Genomic DNA, 17,667 nt, shown 5'->3' on the forward strand with positions numbered 1-17,667 from the left:
TCTTCTTTCCCATCTGCCATAACACTTAAAAAATCCAAGGTCAGTCCCACAGTCACAGAGTTTTATCTTACAAGTGGAAAATTCCCCTGAACCAGCTCTTGTAACAGTTTCAGAAGCTTCCTCTAGGGGGAACAGTTACAATCTGTACTTGCATTAATCCAAAATAACGTTTTTCAAAACACAGCTCAAGCAGGAAAATTAGTATCAATTTTCAGTTACTTTTCCTCCTTTTTAAGATCAGAGTGAGACAATTAAAAACAACGTATCTCTCTTACTGAGCTAGCTGTCAGCGGGTGATCTATTCACAGTCAGTGCGCATTTCAAAGTACAGCAGTCTTATTGTCCTAATGGCAGCCCGTTCCCAGGTTCTGAGCGGTGGAATTTTAGCTTCCTTCCCTCTCTCTTGCAGGTATATAAAGTCCAAAACTCCTCCTCTTCTCCTGCTTCCAAGGGGGGGGGGGGTTTACTATTTTTTGATGTTGAGGAATTAGACCTTTACGATCGGCTTTCCAAGACTTTATCTTGCAGCCTCTTTTCTTTGATCTGTTTACAAAAGCGGAAGGCGGACTTCCTGTTTATGCCTTCCCGCTAGAGTACCGAATTGACTCTTGTTTTTTTCCCTTTAAAAGTTTCCAGTTTGCTTTACTCACGGGTAGTTACTTTTAGAGTCCAATTGTTCACAGGAAAAAGTCAGCGCTCTCCGGCAATGGCTGTGCGGCTTCGCTCCGTAGAAGAAGCAGTCGATTCACAGCACCGTGCTGCTCACCCCACTTCGCTCCGGAGCCCCGAAATCGGGTTTCCCTGCGAGTAGGGGAGGCGCAAAAGGTGCCCGCCGAATCCCACATTCACAGGCTTCACCTGCCTGTGATTTTTGGAGGGTCCCCGCCTTCGCCATGGCGGCCAGACCCGGTTCCCACAGAGCAAATTCCTCCTAGTCAGAGGAATTCCGCCATTACCGATGGCGCTAACCCGTAAGTCCCCGAGGGCCTGCAGTTCTATGATTCTTTGAGAGCAGGAGAAAGACTTTTCCCTACCCGCTTTCTCAATGCCATTCATCATTTTTTAAAAAATATCTTATATCTATAAAAACATATCAGTTCCAACAGTCATACAACAGATCTTCTCGTCATATACAATATTTTTGACTTCCGTCAACACCTCTGATGATTTCCCATTCTTTATCACTTATTCTGCATTTCTTAATTTCTAGATTACATTTAATTATCCTTAACTAATAATGCTTTTCGTAGACTTTCTTGCAGTATTTCAAACTATCCACCTTACCAAACTTCTTGCAGTCCTACTAGCGTAATCTGTTCATTACAATTACTTTTCAAATAGTTCATATATTTACTCCAGTCTTCTACGAATCTCTGATCCCGCAGGTTTCGAATCCTTCCTGTTAATTTATCTAATTCTGCATAGTCCATCAACTTCACCCTCCATTCTTCTTTCGTTGGTAGTTCTTCTTGCTTCCATTTTTGTGCCAATAATATTCTTGCTGCAGTCATTGCATATAACAACAACTTACAATCCTGTCTATTAATATCATCTCCTACAATGCCAAGTAAAAATGCTTCTGGTTTCTTAATCGATGTCTGTTTCAACATCTTTTTCATCTCATTATATATCATTTCCCGGAAGCTTTTCACTTTTTTACATTCCCACCACATGTGATAAAAAGGTCCTTCCTTTTCTTTACATTTCCAACATTCATTACTTATTTTATACATTTTAGCTAATTTTACTGGGGTGATATAACACCTATACATCATTTTCATCACATTTTCTTTCAAAGCATTGCATGCAGTAAATTGTAATCCTTCCTTCCACAGTTTCCCCCAATCTTTTAACTGTATATTATACCCCAAATCTTTGGCCCAGTGTATCATAACTGTCAGGGAACTGACATCGGAGCCAGAAGTGGAGGCAGGGCTCCCAAGCGATGCCGGAGAAGGGCCAAGCAGGGAGAGAGGGGACTCAGCAGCTGGGGAAGGAAATCAGCGTAACACCAGGGATAAAGGGGGGCGGATGGGGGAATCGGAGAGAGGGCTCCAGGACTCTTCACTGGAGACCAGCGGGGAGAACACAGCTTCTCCTCTACCCACACCCACCCTGCGCAGAAGCCTTCCGCTCAGGGAAAGTAGGCGTAGACTTGGCGTCAAAGAACTTCTTTGCTGGAAGAAGTTCAAGAAACGCCCACTGACGGATTCTGCTAGCGACTGAACAGCCACGAAGTGAAGGGCTGTCCAGCCAGGAAAGGTTTAACCAGGCTACCTAGCCAGTAGTGGCGGCAACTTACGCACGAGCAACCCCATATAACCATTACAGCAATCCGTCAGTCCCTGATGTTGATTGTGCACAGCGACAGGCAGGCAGCACCAAGAGCCAAACCGGAGGAGCAGGCGCCATGGAGCCAGCAGCTGGAGTGCAAAATCTGGTGGAGAGGAACCGAGATTTAGAACAGCATGTGGCTCTGCTGACGGCGCGGCTAGACGAAAGGCGGACCCAGGATGCACAGGTCAGACCCATCCCCGTCGCAAGGAAGGTACCGGGACTGGTACACAAGTTTGGGGGGAAGCACCAGGACTATAACGCGTTCCGAACGGAAATAGAGTACGCTTTGGAATTGCAGCATAATGACTTTGCTGATGCTGGGGAAAGGGTAGCCTATATTGTCGGGCATCTACAGGATGGGGGCCGGGAATGGATCAGGCCCCTAATGGCGACGCAAAATGCTGCCTTGAAGGACCTTAGGAAATTTTTTTGCGCGATGGATGTGTGGCCTTTGGATGGAGTCAAGCGTTCTTGCTTATCTCTTTCCAGTCTTTAATCGTGTAAATTACCGGGCGAGAGAGCACACATCTTGCTGCCTTGCCGCAAAAGCGAAAGGAACAAAGACACAGAGAAAACACTCCCCTCTGTGAAATATAGCCACGCCTCAAAATGTGAGACGTCACTCAGAACTGCTTAACCCTGTAAGTTCTGATTCTCTTCACAGGATGCAATGTATTCCAGTGAAGTGGAGCAAAATGTGACTCGCCGGGAATTGATGGGGTGCAAGCAGGGGAGCCAATCAGTTAGAGACTACTGGTTGCGTTTGGTGATGCTGATCCACCGGCTCGGGTGGGATCTGGACTCTGATCCCATTCAAATGTTGTTTGAGGAGGGGTTGTCCCCAATGGTGAAGGACGAGCTTTCCTGCGCGCCCCGCCCGCAGTTGATGGATCAGCTGACCAAGGCTGTGCTTGCGATTGGAGTACGACAGGAAGCACGGGCTCAGGAGAAGCGCGAAGGGAGAGGGGAACGTTGCCATGACTACTGCATTCCTGAAATGCCGAGGCAGTCTTCCCAGCCGGCTGAGCCAATGGAAAAAGATGGCGCGCGAGAGAGAGAGAGGTTTCAAGCGCCAGTGAAGGTCGCAAGAAGGAGGGAAAGGATTGGAAAACGACCAAGAAGTGTTTCCTCTGCCAACGGCCAGGACATTTTGCCAGGGTCTGCCCTCAAAGAAAGACATGGCAAGGGATGGTGGGAGCCGCTGGCTGTGAGGAGGAGGATGAAAAGGGGCAGGTGCAGGGAAATACCAATGCTTGGCTGCCAGTCAGCGGGCACAGCAGCCAGGCAAGCAACCAATAGAAGTGCCCCAGCCAGACCCCCCCCCCCAAGGCAGCTATAGCCATAGAAGTGGTGCTAAAATTCCCGAATGGGCACCCAGTCAAGGTGAAGGGGCTGCTGGATTCAGGCAGCTACTGCAATTTCTTCAGCAAGGACTTCGCTCTGGAGCACCAACTCCACCTGCTGCCCCTAGATTTCCCCTTGCAAGTGACCACCATCGATGGCAGAGAACTTCTGGGAGAGGAAGTGATGCACCAGACCCCACCAATGAGAATGAGGGTTTCCAGGCACACGGAGACCATTGCCTTTCACATAGCCACACTGGCAGGACCCCCAATAATATTAGGGGTGAGCTACATGATCCAGTAGTGGCATGGCATCAGCGGACGGTCACCTTTGAGTCAGCTCACTGCTTGGAACACTGTCTGGGGGGGGGGACCAAGGATGACCATGGCCAGGGTGGCTGGGGTGGCTGTGGAGCCAAAAGGGGAGGTGCCACCACAATATGCTGACCTGCAGGAGGTCTTCAGCGAGAAGGAGGCGGATAGACTACCCTCCCCATAGGCCCTTTGACTGCCAAATCAACTTACTCCCAGGGGCTCAGCTGCCGGTGGGTAAACTGTATGCCATGTCTGACTGGGAAATGCAGGAGTTGCGGGAATTTATTGACAAGAACCTGAAAAGAGGTTTCATAAGAGAATCAAAGCCGGTGGGGGGGCAGTCTGGTGTTCTTTGTGGACAGAAAGGATACTAATCAGCCTAGATTAGTCGTAGATTTCAGGGCCTTGAACCTTGTATCAGAACCCGTGACCTTCCCAATGCCCAGGAATGACGACATTTTAACACGGGTGAGGCAGGGGAAATTTTTTACGAAGCTGTACCTCAGGGGTGTTACCAAAAAGGAGCAATGCAGCAGCGAGCAGCAGCTTCTGCAGCTGGCTGGAAAGCCAAACAGGATGTTGATGTTTGTGACTGTTACCATGGGAAGAAAGGGGCAGTCCATTCACTGTACTGAGCACCGGATGTTAGCTCAGTGTGTCATCTGACCTGTACTGGAAGTACATGGGAGGAGTCTATTCTCTCTGCTGTTGATGTTAAGAGAGTGCAGACATGTTTTTCTGTACTGCTGCAAAAGACAGAAATAAATGCATGTAAATACATTTCTGTCTGTCTCTTTCCCCTCCCTGGGGATAGCAGGGAGGAGAGTGAAGGAGTGGTATGTTCTTCTCACGTTTGAGGAAGATCGCCGATTAGAGACCTCGCCTGTTTCCTGCCGGGAGTCGCAGACGGGGAGGTCAACAAGGAAATCAGCCGGGTGCCTCAAGAGTGGCACATTCCTCTGATAAGGCCTGATTCCAACAAGGGGAGTGTACAATCTGATTAGAATGAGGGAGGGGGGTGAATGGAAAACCACCATGTTCACCCCCCTGGGGACCTTTGAGTACTTAGTTATGCCATTTGGATTACAGTCGGGCTCCGCCTGTTTTCAAGGCTTCATGCACCACGTGTTGGGGTCCCTGCTGTACAAGAACTGCGTAGCCTTTTTGGACGACGTCTTAATCTATTCGGACAATGAGAAGCAACATGTCAGAGACGTCAGAGAAGTGCTAAAGAGACTGCAGAAGCACCAGTTGTGGGTCAAGCTGGAAAAATGCCAATTTCACACAAGGGAGGTCGAGTTTCTGGGGTACAAGTTGTCAGACAAGGGCCTAGCTATGGACCCCAGCAAGGTGCAGGCGGTGCTGGAATGGAAGACCCCCAAAGCCCGGAAGGACGTGCAGAGGTTCCTAGGGTTCAGCAACTCCTATTGGAAGTTCATCAGGAACTTCGCCCACTTGACAGCGCCCATCACAGATTGTCTCAGTAGCAAAAAGAAGTTTGTCTGGACGGAAGGGGCCCAGCAATCCTTCGAAAGGCTGTAGAAGGCGTTCTCTTCGGAAGAGCAGCTCCTGCACGTGGATCTGGAGAAGCCCATGAGGCTAGAGACCGACGCGTCAGACCGGGCCATCGGAGCGGTACTGTTGCAGCCGGGGCCCCAGCAGAGCTGGAGCCCGTGCGCCTTTTTCTCGAGGAAGCTGAGCAAGTCGGAGCAAAACTACACGGTGTATGACCGCGAACTGCTTGCAATTTATACAGCATTTTGACGATGGAGACATCTGCTAATAGGGGAGCAGCACAAGATCCAGGTGTGTACTGATCACAAGAACTTGGAATACTGGAGGACTGCGCGAGTACTCAACCAGATACAGATTCGATGGGCACAGGAGTTCTCCAAGTTTTTCTTCGAGATCCGGTACATGCCGGGAGAGGAGAACGTAAGAGCAGATGCTCTCTCCCGGAAGCCGGAGTACATGAAAGGAGAGGGACCGCCGGAAGTCAGACACGTGTTCCCCGAGAACCGATGGGTGTGTGGGGGAGTGTTGGTTGGGAAACGAGAACTAGTCGGGCTTACTAGAAACGACGAATTCGCTCAAACAAAAATCAGGGAACTCCGGAACGGAAGGGAAAACCAGGGAGGGTTTGAGGAAAAGGAAGGGTTACTGTACTACAAGGGAGCGCTGTACGTACCGGGGGAGACCTTGAGGGGAAGGGTACTCAAACAACTCCACGACAACCCAACAGCAGGGCATTTTGGTCAACACAAAACCATGTTGCTTGTCACCAGGCAGTTCTGGTGGCCAAGGGTAAGGGAAGATGTACGGGAATATGTACGGGGGTGCGACCGCTGCCAGAGGGCAAAGGGGGAGAGGGCTGCACCCCCAGGGTTACTGGAACCCTTACCCACACCGGGAAGACCCTGGAAGGTGGTATCCATAGATTTTATGACAGATTTGCCCAAGTCAAGGGGGAAGACAGCAGTCATGGTAGTAGTCGATCTGCTAACAAAAATGTGCCATTACATAGCTTGCTCGCATGCGGTAACGGCAGAGGAAACAGCCAGGTTGTTTGTAGATCACATCTTCAGGCTGCATGGGGCTCCCTCGAGGGTCATCTCGGATCGCGGGAAACAATTTACTTCCCGGTTCTGGAGGAAGCTCATGGGCTTGGTGCAGGTCGAGGTGGGCTTCTCGACGGCGAGACACCTGGAAACCAACGGGCAAGCAGAAAGAGCGAACAGTATACTCCAGCAATACCTACACTGCTACGTCAGCGAGAGACAGAACGTCTCTCTGGGGAAGGAAATCAGCGTAACACGAGGGATAAAGGGGGGCGGATGGGGGAATCGGAGAGAGGGCTCCAGGACTCTTCACTGGAGACCAGCGGGGAGAGCACAGGTCCTCCGCTACCCACACCCACCCTGCGCAGAAGCCTTCCGCTCAGGGAAAGTAGGCGTAGACTTGGCGTCAAAGAACTTCTTTGCTGGAAGAAGTTCAAGAAACGCCCACTGACGGATTCTGCTAGCGACTGAACAGCCATGAAGTGAAGGGCTGTCCAGCCAGGAAAGGTTTAACAGGCCACCTAGCCAGGAGTGGCGGCAACTTACGCATGAGCAACCCCATATAACCATTACAATAACCAACTTTACCTCTTCATCTTTCAAATGCCATTCAAGTAGCAATTTATACATTTTAGACAAAAAAAATTATTTATTATTCAATACATCAATTTCAAATTTTGATTTGTTATCATCAAATCCTTTCCCCCTCAAATCCTGTTTAAACATTTCATTGACTTGGCAATAGTGCAGCCAATCACTTCCATATTCTTTAACCTAAAAGAATAACCACTTTAACCCAAGTGGTTAGCACGCTGTCCACCAGCCCAAAGAGTGCTGGATTGTCTGTGTGCCGCTTGTTCGCTTATGGTAGTCTGTTGTAACATACACAGAGCTACTCTCTCAACCGGAAAGGGGAGTAGAACACTTCAAAATGAATAAATTAATCAGCCACAGGTTTGCTTGATCTATAAGTGATACGGTGTGGTCTTAATATTGATCCGTTAATTGGTCTAGGGGTTTTCAATTCAGCTATGCAGTTGTTCCTCGCAATATTGACTTGATATAATGCTTATGGCCCTGAGAGGTAGTGCCTGGCCCATGGTAACTAAGTGAGCTTCATGGCCTGCTGTGGATTTGGACCCTGGTCTGCCCAGTCTTAGCTCAACACTCTTAGCACTACCTTTTACTGAAGAAAATAAACTTGTTCAGAAACAGCATAGTCAAAGAGCATACACCGAGTGCTCCTAGCAGCCTTCTTTGTCTTCCCAGAGGCACAGCTCTTAGTTACTGATTAACTGGAGTCCTGGAGCCGCTCCGTCTGCAACAACACAACATCCTGGCTGAGACACACACACTGTACACACAGACTGAGGCCCACAGAGATGGCTGGTTACATTTGTAGGGAACCCAAGATGAGTCCCGAGTCACAGTGAGCCAGCATTTGACTGCTAACACTTAGGCTTGACAGATTTGTGTAGCCCTCGTAGGCCGCGCTGCCTAGGCCTGGCCTGCTTCTGCTCTCAAGAACCTTTGTCTCCTGACAAAACCTCAGCCCTGTCCTTAAGCGCTTAGCCATCTTCTGGGTTCTTGGGACAGGAGCATGCAGCTAAAGTGTCCCATCCTTGCTGCTCCTCACCAGTTCAGAGTCAGGCAGGTCTTTGGCCAATTTGTGGCGATGCATCAACTTTGATGTGATTGAGAGAAGTGAAGCTACTGTGGAACCATTGCTCTGCCAAGTCCTCAAGGGGCGGTACAGAGTTCTCCTCCTTCCCACTTAGTCCCACAGCCACGCTGAGAGGCAGGGACTGGGCATTCAGTGAGCTTCACGCCTAGTGTGGATTTGGACCCTGGTCTGCCCAGTCTTAGTTCAACACTCTTGCCACTACCTGTCAGAGGAACTGGCAAAAAGCCACAGGAAAAGATTTTGCAAGGATACAACAGTCTCTCAATCTGTGCACTTTTGCCCATGCTAGACCCCAGCAATGCTTATGCAGCTGCAGTAAAAGAGCCAGGATGCTTCCTTGGATGTTTGAGCATGGGCCATACTGGAGATCTAACTCCTCTTTGTGTCTCTCGTCCTGCTGTAGGTCCGAGGGCGGCTTCCAAAGAAGCTACTGGGTAAGTTTGTTTTACTTAAAGTCTTTGGAAAAGAGGTGGACAATAGTGACGCTGCTTCTGTGCAGTCGCTTTGACTGTGAGCCCGATCAAGATGCACAACAGTGCCCTGCTGCCTTGGGCAAACGAGAAGCTATGGAGGGATCATGCAACTTTTTGTTCTTTTCAAAGTTTGCCTCAGCATTTGACACTGCTTCTGTGCAGCCTCACCAGTGCACTGTGCTCACTAGAAATACTCCCTTAATAATCCATTCTTTGCCAAACTCATTTTGGCACCAATGCTCTCCCTGATAACAACAACAACAACAACAACAATTTATTATTTATACCCTGCCCATCTGGCGGGGCTACCCCAGCCACTCTGGGCGGCTTCCAACAAAATATGAAAATACAGTAATCCATCAAACAGGGCTGCCTTCAGATGTCTTCTAAAAGTCAGGTAGTTGTTGTTCTCTTGGACATCTGGTGGGAGGGTGTTCCACAGGGCAGGTGCCACCACCGAGAAGGCCCTCTGCCTGGTTCCCTGTAACTTGGCTTCTCGCAGCGAGGGAACCTCCAGAAGGCCCTTGGAGATGGATCCAGGTGTCCGGGCAGAACAATGGTGGTGGAGACACTCCTTCAGGTATACTGGACCGAGACCGTTTAGGGCTTTAAATTTCAGCATCAACACTTTGAATTGTGCTCAGAAACGTACCGGGAGCCAATGTAGGTCTTTCAAGACCAGTGTTATGTGGTCTCGGCAGCCGCTCCCAGTCACCAGTCTAGCTGCCGCATTCTGGATTCATTGCAGTTTCCGAGTCACCTTCAAAGGTAGCCCCATGTAGAGCACATGGCAGTAGTCCAAGCGGGAGATAACTAGAGCATGCACCACTCTGGCGAGACAGTCTGCAGACAGGGAGGGTCTCATCCTGCGTACCAGATGGAGCTGGTAAACAGCTGCCCTGGACACAGAATTGACCTGCGCTTCCGTGGACAGCTGAAGGAGAAAAATAATCATTTCCTTAATAACAATTTAAATAGCGTATTTAACTAAAACAATAAAATTACAGCATATGTATCCATGTTTGTTAACTGATGTGGTTAAACGTGGGGGAGTTTTGTTAAAAAAAAAAAAAAAAACTTAGACTGAGTTTTAGCACACATGAAAGACTTAAAACAAATACTTATTTCCTGATGAATAGCCTTTGGACTATAATGCAACTTAAATAGAAAACTATCTTTAGAAAGATCTTTCCTCCAAAAGCATTTTATTTTAAAAATCCAATTTAAATAAAAAACAGATTTTTTTTAATTATTCTTTTTAAAATCATTGATTTTTATCCACCCTGTTGGGTGTACACATTGAATGTGTCATACCTGGAAAATACCTCTTGCAAGAGCAGCCATAGGAGGTGCGCTCTAGTAGAGGCAACGCCAATGAATTTCATTTAAGATTTCCCATCATGCTCAGCTTGGGTATGTGCCCTGGTTCTTCTTGAAGAAGAGACATTCATCATGAGATCTTCCCTTCTCCTTATCAGAGAATAAGGATAAAGAGGACTGTCAAGGTAGGGAAAGATGCTCCACCTCATAATAATCCTAATTGTTTTAGCTAATCTCTTGGCTGAAAGATAGAAAACTAATATTTGTGTGCCTGCTTCTTAGCCTAATCCTGTTTCTTCCCATGTTAATGCAGTTCTATAGAGTAACACGAAAGACACCCTAACTCAGGCTTCCTCAACCTCGGCCCTTCCGATGTTTTGAGACGACAATTCCCATCCTCCCTAACCACTGGTCCTGCTGGCTAGGGATCATGGGAGTTGTAGGCCAAAAACATCTGGAGGGCCGAGGTTGAGGAAGCCTGCCCTAACTCCTCAAGATGTTGAACTTGCTCCAGCTTCGGAGTACCTGCTATAAAAGAGGCAACTCTAAGAAAGTCACGGTGCTCCAAAGCGTCACCAGTTGCATCAAGTTGCTTTAGAGAGAGCATTCATGATCATCATTATCACATTACAGAATTGCTTGGCGACTAAGCAGGGAGCAGCACACGGAGATAAGGGGGGAAGCAAGTACTCTGCAGCCTGTGCCTCTCCCATCCCTGTGCATCATGAGTTCAACAAGTACAGAATGTAATGCAACCCAGCACAGCAACAGCAAGAGGGGCAGTCGCAACACCTCCGCAAGACCTCCTCATACTCTGGGCAAGATGATGGTGGGAACTGCTTCTGAACCCTGTATCCCCTCCTCCTCCTCCGCTTCCTCCTCCCTGCCACACAGCCTTAAGGATAGAAGCATTGATGTGGAAGTAGTTGACCTCACTTGCGAAACTTCAGAACCTATATTTGTTGATCTTACGCAAAATGATTCTCTTGTGCTTGTTGGAGAGAGTGGGCAGCAGCCCAATAGAGAGTTCAGACCTCAACCATTGTCTGACAGCCTCATATTTAGTGGTGGTGGTGATGATAGCAGACACACAGAGAGTGGTGCTCTTGCCACTAGAAAGCTCCCCAGAGAAGTGGGAAGGAGGGAATTTGCAAGATCCTCAGGCACTTTGAGTTGTGGAATTTGCATAGACAGCTTTGCAGAGATTGTGCAAAGCGGACGGCTTATAGTGTCAACAACATGTGGCCACATCTTCTGTAGTCAGTGCCTCAGCAATTTTCTTAGGTATGCTAACTTTTGCCCAATTTGTAGGAGGAAACTCACTCCAAAGGAGTATCATCCAATTTATATGTGAAGACATGGGTGTTCCTGAACACAGTCTAATGTGGCCTTCATAAACATGAGTGAACTCCAAAGAACACACCAAGTACAGTATATATGACTTCAATATGACAGTTAGCAATTTCGCTTTTTCCCAGTTGGCCTCCTTATAGTCCAGTTGTACTGTTTCAGCTTCGTTTTGCTTTAAGGTTTTTGCAGCTCACATTTTTTGAGGTCTGTAGATGTTTGAAGAACAGCTTGGAGGATATGTCTGCTGTTGCCACATTGCTTTGTGCCAATATCTCATTTCTGTTCTAGTTTTGTTGCTGCTTTGAGAAAAGACTGATGTCGAGTGAACTCATCTATTCAAGACTAGGCTAGTCATAGTCATCTATGATAATACAACCTGCAGCTTCTTTTTGCAATTTGCCTTGTAAAAAACCAAAGCCAACCACTCACTGGTGGAAGTCTGTTCCACATCTACTTGCTTTCTAGTGGCAAACCCCTCTTTCTGTTGATGTAGCCCTAATAAAGACCAAGGTTTATACAACACTGTGGCTCATTTCTAACGCTGCATGCATGAATGGTTTATTACAAAGAACTCTGGGTGGTCCGAGTCTTCTCTTGAAGAGAATACAGCCATCATGTTAGATCTGAGCAGCTTTCCCTGTCCAGGCATATGCTTAAGGAGCAGTTCATAGTGGAGTCCGTACCGAGGTTGCCACGTGGGGCAGAATCCAATGGAGATGAGCTAAGCCATTTATGTGAAACACTCCTCAAATGGTTGGCAGAGGATAAAGTAATTCTCTGCTTTTCAGAAACGCTTTGCTGTGGGGAAGCTGCACCCATAGGGCCATGTTTCAAGCAGCAAGCATGTAAGACTTGAACCTCGCATGATGAAGTCAACTTGAGTTGCGGTGACTCCCTTTCTCAGCCCTGTCACGTAGTCATAGTGGAACTATGAATGGCTTGACCTGTTGAACTTTGGGATGCTGCTCTACTAATAGGTCTAATTGCTTTAAAACGTTTTATGTTGATAACTCTTAAATGAAAGACTTTCTCTTAAATGTATAAAAAATGCCTTCCAGTAGCACCTTAGAGACCAACTAAGTTTGTTCTTGGTATGAGCTCTCGTGTGCATGCACACTTCTTCAGATACATGAGCACACAAAAGCTCATACCAATCACAAACTTAGTTGGTCTCTAAGGTGCTACTGGAAGGCATTTTTTTATTTCGTTTCGACTACGGCAGACCAACACGGCTACCTACCTGTATCTTAAATGTATGCCAGCCAATCTTCCGTTGGTAGAAAACATGGGCTATCCAGCTAATCAGCAGCACCTCACCAGGCCTTAATCGGCTGCGGTGAGTCTCATAATATTTCCCCCCATGTTTCTTGTTTATTCAATTTTAAGGAGTCTCGTAACATAGTGAAACCTCACCCGTGACAGCTTGGAGGGCCAGTGTTATGCTTCCAGTTCAGCACTGGATTGAACACCTTTTTCAAAAGGGAGGCTTCCTTAGTCTCCCCGCAGCCTGCTGCAGGGGCCTAGCTGCACACACCCCATATTAGACTTGCACATAGCCTGTCAATCATGTGGCATGGTTAGGACTTCCACAGATGGCATTGTCTCCGTGAACATGGGCTGTGGGGATCAAATACTCTGTGCAAATGCGTCTGGTGTTACCAGAACCTATATGCACCCCCAGCTTTTGAGGGGAGCTTAAGAGAGAGTGCTCAACGGAAGGTCATTTCCATTCATCCCTACCATCACCGTTTCTGTTCTGTTTGCACAGACGCTCTTACTGAAGAACAAATGACACTTTGCCCAGGGAGGGACCTTGGTAATATGGTGCCCTCCTGGTGCCTTCCAAAAGCCAGGCAGGGGAGGGGTCAGGCTTGGGGAAGGATGCACAAGGCTCTGGTGGGGTCCTAGAGCCCTCTCATCTCATTCCCAAAGCTGGGAGAGCGCCAACTAGGCTTGGGGAAGGAGGCAGGAAGGCTCCCTTCTGGCCCCCACATCCTGTGCAGGGGAAGAGCTTCACTGCCCTAAATCCACCTCTGCTTTGCCTCGTGTTTCAGTCACCATGAAGACATTTTACCCATTGGAGAAAGTTGCACAATGTATTTTGGAGGTCACTTCTTTGAGTCGTGATGGGAAAAACTGAATTCCTGTGCAGAATCCTTAATGCGCACCAAACTGGAGGGGTACAGCAAGCACTACTGTTGAACGATGCTGTATGGAACCTAACACTTCACCAGTCTAGCCGTTGCATAAAAGTTCTAGCAAAACGATGTGTTCGGGTGCCTCGACCCTTACACAGTTTCCTGAATCCTTGTAGTGATTGGGTTTTTTTGGGGGGTGGGGGTGAGTTGTCTGGTGGCAAATGAAAAACGGCACCCAAGTTAGCAAAATGCAGTAACCAAAACTACATCTGCATAATGGACTGTTCTTGACAGTAGGCAGCAATTGCCATGTGATACCATGACAAGGATAGGAGAATATTTAGCAAGTGAGTCAGAGCTTACAGTTGCCATATTCAGATGGGTTATTACATGCTCTTGTTTGACTTGAGACTGGACACCTCCCCCACAGGACACTACACTATTACTTTTGGGGTACATAAATAAAGCCATAGGCTATGCAAATTACAGGTGGAATAATTGGCAGAATTCTCTGCTAGGTTTTGTGACCTCTGCCATTTCTCAAGGACAGGGTCACAGACATCTGAACACAATTGACCTGCATTTAATAAGAAATGAGTTCTTAAAGGACTGTCAGCGTTTATTTGTGGTTTTCCTTTGGTGATGTATATATAATTCATGTTTGTGAGGTGCCCCCTCCCTTTTTACGTGCTCCTGGTCAAGTAACCAGTTCATGTTCTGTAATTCACACAGAAATCTTCAGCACCACAGGGCAGGTGTATCTGGTACTGAACACTTTTTGCCTGAATAGATTTCAGAAAAACACAACAGCTCTTGGTATTCAACGTTACCTGTTGAGTTACTCTACTCTGAATGCCCTTGTTTAGTTAATCGAGTCCACTTTTCTGCATCAACAAAACACACTTTGCATCTTAAACAAAACTCCCATCAGGATTCCAGTAGGAACCAGTTCTGAAAGGGGGGACCCAAACCCAGTGGGTCTATTTTTGCTTGCGCCAGAAGACGTTGCTGAACTCCCTTAATCATGGTGAGTGCAAGGGTGTTGTAATCTATGTATTCACACATCACCATCGACTTTCTGATTTACGGTTGCAAGATGCTTCATTTCTCCCCCTTTGCTCCTGGCACAAGTAGGAGAAACAAACCTGGGAGCTTTGTTTTCCCCATTACATCTGGTCATGGTTTGTTGCTCCCTAACAAGCCACAGTCAGCAGGCCAGCCATAAGCAGGGACTTCAGATTGGCTGGCAATTGTTGCTTATTATGATAAGGCCACAGTCCCGGGTTCAGACGTGATGTGGTGCCAAGGCCTTGTGCTTTGCTTCTCCTGCTTGCTCCAAGAGAGAACAGCATGAGGAGCAAGAAAAAAAGACGCTAGAGTTAGAACCAGACAAACAACTCTAGCTTTAGCCTCACAGGCACGTAGATCTTCTGTTCCTACTCTGCCGGTGGCAGGGGAGGAAGAAATTGAGCAACTACAAGAGGAAGATATGGCTGCAGGAGCATTAGGCCCAACCTTAGAGAAAATCTTGGAAAAATTGGAAACTTTGGATAAGAAAGTTGATGAACAAACGGCCAAGATTGACCAAAATGCAGCCAGCTTAAGCAAAATAAATGACCAAGTGGCTCAGAACGTACAAGCAATTGGACAGTTATCAGATGCCACTGCAGAAAACCGTAAACTGGCTGAGGCAACTAATCAAAAAGTAGAAGAATTGGAACAAGAGGTCAAGCCACTGTCTAAACAAGTTGGGGAGCAGCAGATGTATTTGTCTATGATTGAACTGCGGAACCGGGAGAATAATCTGAGACTGAGGGCGATACCAGAACTTGAACAAGGGAACTTAATTGAGTTCTTGACTAAAGAATTTTCTAAATTCTGGCCTTTGGAAGAAGGAAAGGACTTTAAAATTGTGTCGGCCTTCAGACTCGGAAAGTTTGCGACCAAAGGCAAGCCCAGAGACTGTTTGATAACCCTGAGATCGAAGGAGGAAAGAGATAAAATTCTAGGCCTACACTACGGAAAGTCACTGGACATCTCGGACAAGAGAGCTGAAATTTACAAAGATATCCCGAAACAACTTTTGGACCTTAGATCCACCTATCTGGAACTGGTCAAGTTGTTGAGGAGCAACTCAATCATATTCAGGTGGGAATTTCCTCAGGGATTATCCTTCACTTTCAGAGGGAAGAAGGTTAAAATTAAATCACCTGAAGATAGAGACAAATTTTTGATTGCCTACGGAGAAGACCTTCAAAAAGGGCTTGAACTACCCCCGAGACCTGGACCAACTCCACCTTCGGAAACTGAAGATTCAGAGAAAAAGATACACCCACCAGAACAATAACAGATTTATTCAGGATGTCTCTGCAACTTTTGAGTTGGAATATTAATGGTGCCAATTCCCCGGAAAAAAGAAGAAGAATATTTCATATATTGAAAAAAGAACAATTGGATATTGTCAGAGCCACCCGTGGTCCCAGCTCACAAGAGACCAAAGTCCAGTCCAAGTTATATACAAAAGGTTTTATTGAAGAACATTGTTGGCATTACATCCAAGCTCCGTGGCTCCGGATCTGTTACTCTTAGATCGTAGAAGTCCCCTCTGAGTCAGTCCCGCCCCTGCACCAGCTTAAGAGGCTTGTACTGCTCCACCTTTTCCTCTCCTTCCTTTTCCGCAGGGTCTTCCTGCCCCCCTGTGCTCCCTCCCTCCGGGACTCCCCCGAGGCTGAGTCTTCTGACGCCTGCTCCCCCCTCCTTCGTGCTTTGGGACCAGGCTCCTCCTCAGGGCTCTCCTCATTTCCGCGCGCCTCCACATTTGAACTTGGCACGCGTACGTTGCCTCTGACCTTCCTTTCGACCGTTACGCTACTCTCGGTACTACACTCCTCCCCTTCCGGCAGGACGTTCTGCTCCGAACTCCTTCCCCTCTCTGCTCCCTGTTCTGCTCTTTCTGACACACTGGCAACTCCACCCCCTTCACTCCGTTCCGACGGAGAGGCCGGTCCCGATCTCCAACCCCCACTGGGGATTCCCTCTTCGTTCCCCTGCTTCTGACTGCTTCCCTCTCTACTGCCCCTTGGCCTGACCAGGGGGGCTCCCTTTTGGGAATCCTCGGATTCACTTGACGGACTCACTGACAACCTCGGGTCGTCGTCGTCCTCTTCCTCGTCGCCCTGGGACCCCTCCCCCTCGCTCTCTGTCCCTGAAACCCTGACAGATATTGTTTGCTTGCAAGAAACACATGTGACCAGGCTCCATAGAAAAGTGTTAATAAACAAAAGATTAGGCCAAGAATTTATCTGTTCAGACCGAGTTAAGAAAAGAGGAGTGGTGATATATGCAAAGGAGAGCCTGTCACCAAAATTTTTATTTAAAGACGAACAAGGAAGAATTTTGGCAATTGAGATACAATACCAAGGAGAGAAGCTTTTAATATTAGGAATTTATGCACCAAATGAGGGGAAATCGGAATTTTACAAGAAGTTGCATGAGAGCATGCTGGATTATCTGGACTATGACAACATCATCATGATGGGAGATATGAATGGGGTCGTATCAACCAACATGGATAAATCACAAAGTCAAAATGTAACAAAGGATGGCAGACTACCAAAGACCTTTTTTGAACTAACTGACAATATGGACTTGATTGATATTTGGAGAACAAAGAACCCCTTGGGAAGAGAAGGAACATTCTTTTCTGAAGCCCAACTGACATGGACAAGAATCGACCAAATATGGATATCTAGAGGTCTGGCACCTAAGATTAAAAAAGTGGAAATCTGCCCAAAGACCTGCTCTGACCATAATGCAGTAAAGATGGATATGAGATTACTACCAACCGGCTCCTTCAGATGGAGGATGAATGACAATTTGTTTCGGGATCAGGAGATCATTAAGAAGGCCCAAAAAGCTTCGAAAGACTATTTTGAGATAAATTTGAACACTACGGTGGAAAAAAGAACTATCTGGGACGCAAGTAAGGCGGTGATGCGGTAAAGAAAAGGATACAAAATGAGAAAAAAGATAGAATTTTGGAGAAAATTAAAGAATGTGAGAAGAAATTAAGGACAAAACCGAAGTCACAGCCGATTCTGAGAGAAATCAAGCTTTATCAAGCGCAATATTCTAAATTGATAAATCAGG

The 17,667-nt window shown here is 47.3% G+C and overlaps 1 long non-coding RNA gene and 1 pseudogene across 2 annotated transcripts in view; both read left to right on the forward strand.

Moving 5' to 3' along the window:
* Positions 1 to 17,667, forward strand: part of LOC310835987 — a 131,057-nt gene that overhangs the window by 80,877 nt on the left and 32,513 nt on the right. The gene's annotated exons all lie outside the window — the stretch shown is intronic.
* Positions 10,669 to 11,884, forward strand: LOC310835970 (E3 ubiquitin-protein ligase RNF4 pseudogene; annotated as a pseudogene). The gene has a single exon. The product of its transcript is annotated as an E3 ubiquitin-protein ligase RNF4 pseudogene (transcript).

The sequence above is a fragment of the Podarcis gaigeae genome (assembly GCF_964106915.1).
Source record: "Podarcis gaigeae genome assembly, chromosome: W".
Taxonomy (NCBI): domain Eukaryota; kingdom Metazoa; phylum Chordata; class Lepidosauria; order Squamata; family Lacertidae; genus Podarcis; species Podarcis gaigeae.